This window comes from Apium graveolens, chromosome 4 (assembly GCF_009905375.1).
Source record: "Apium graveolens cultivar Ventura chromosome 4, ASM990537v1, whole genome shotgun sequence".
Classification (NCBI taxonomy): Eukaryota; Viridiplantae; Streptophyta; class Magnoliopsida; order Apiales; family Apiaceae; genus Apium; species Apium graveolens.
In genome coordinates, this window is record NC_133650.1 from 294,648,847 (window position 1) to 294,650,514 (window position 1,668).

Below are 1,668 nucleotides of genomic sequence, written 5' to 3' on the forward strand. Positions count from 1 at the left end.
TATGTGTATAACTAAATTAATAAAAGTAATAATACTAATTGATATTGGTTAGTGTTCAATTAATTATTCCAACTAATCTTTAATTATATGAATAATCTATGAACGGTGTTTGCACTGATTAACTCCGATTTCCATTATTTACAACACCATCACCGTGTACTATCTAGGATTTGATTACAAAATTTTTAAGTTAATTGTTATAAATATTCAATAATATATTTTTGCGATTAGTTAATTTATAATTGAGTAATCTATCTATAAAATAAATCCTAATTCCATTTCAAGATTTTTTACACCCCATGCCCTTTAACTTTAACATAAATTACACACTATGCCATTCCCTAAAACTTTTGTTGACTACTTACTTTCCTCCACACGTACGGGTGGAGTTACCCTTTTACCAATTTGTAGTCCGTGTGCAAGACTTTTAATCAAAATATTTGCTTTACACGATTAACCAAGCTGAATAAATAATTATTACTTTATAGTATTAGAAGGAAGAAATGTAGGAGTATATGGGTCATTTCTGAGCTACGTATTTAGTCCAAACCAATTTCAAATTTCAAATCAATTTGAAGTTGTATCACTGACACACGTAGGGGAGCTTTTCCCCAAAATCATGGCATCACAATAATTCAAATATTAAAGTCTCTCATCTCTCACAATATCTTATCACTTTTTGGTACTTTTCTCTAATCCTTTCTTGTGCATCATATCCTATTATAAAAAAATTGTATTGATCTTATTCTAATATTTTTCCTAAATTTAATTTATTTTTGTAGGCTATGCGTGAGCATTTCTAACTATATTGAATATGATGTTCATATTTCTACAGGTAGTTCAAGAGAATTGTTTCCTCCTCATTTTTATATGATATGACCAATGTGATGATTTTTATTTATTATGAATTGATTTGTGTATGAGTGATTACATTAAACCTTTTTTTTGCAGGTCTAACTTTGGGTTTATCCAAGAAATAATCCGGTATGAATGTATTTAGGATGCATTTTCTCAAGATGAATTTAAGTATTTGCATTTATACCATTTGATTAAAGTTCACAAAGAGTTTGTAATTGAAGTTTTTAATCCTTTTCGGATTTGATTCATAGCAGTAGAGGGTCTTTCTGAACTTTTTTGATAATGAACATTATGAGTGTTTGTATAACATTTTGGAGTAATGTTTTAAACAAGTTTGGTGGATAAAGTGATTTATGTTATTTATTTTTATATGTTGCGGGATAAAATCTCATGTCATGTGGATTGATGATCTTCTTATCTTGGTCACTTTCACAAGATAATCTTCAAAGATAGGTATGGATGTTTATTTCAAAGTGTAATTGCACCTTTGTTTTGATTAAATGGACACTAATGTTCATTTATTATTAAATTATGAGTCATGAGCATCTGATTATCTGTGATTGTCTCTGTATATGATGTTAGTAGCCTAATTAGTCAATTTTTAGTTAAATTTTTTAAACTTGATCCAAAATATAAATATATACACTTTATTCAAATTTAAATATAATCTCAAAGTTAAAAGGCCTACTCAGGGCCGATAATGTAGGACGAACTGATATAACAACAATGTTGCATGTGTAACTCAAGAAGAAGGCCCGAGAAAGATTCGTCTTTAAAGCTCGATGAAGCTGTTTGGGCATATAGAATAGC

The 1,668-nt window shown here is 28.8% G+C and overlaps 1 long non-coding RNA gene across 1 annotated transcript; it reads left to right on the forward strand.

Moving 5' to 3' along the window:
• The first annotated feature begins 504 nt into the window (after positions 1–504).
• LOC141717230 (uncharacterized) lies at positions 505–1,411 on the forward strand. The gene is made up of 3 exons (XR_012573561.1): positions 505–682; positions 783–835; positions 952–1,411. It is a non-coding gene; the product is annotated as an uncharacterized LOC141717230 (long non-coding RNA).
• The last annotated feature ends 257 nt before the right edge of the window (positions 1,412–1,668 follow it).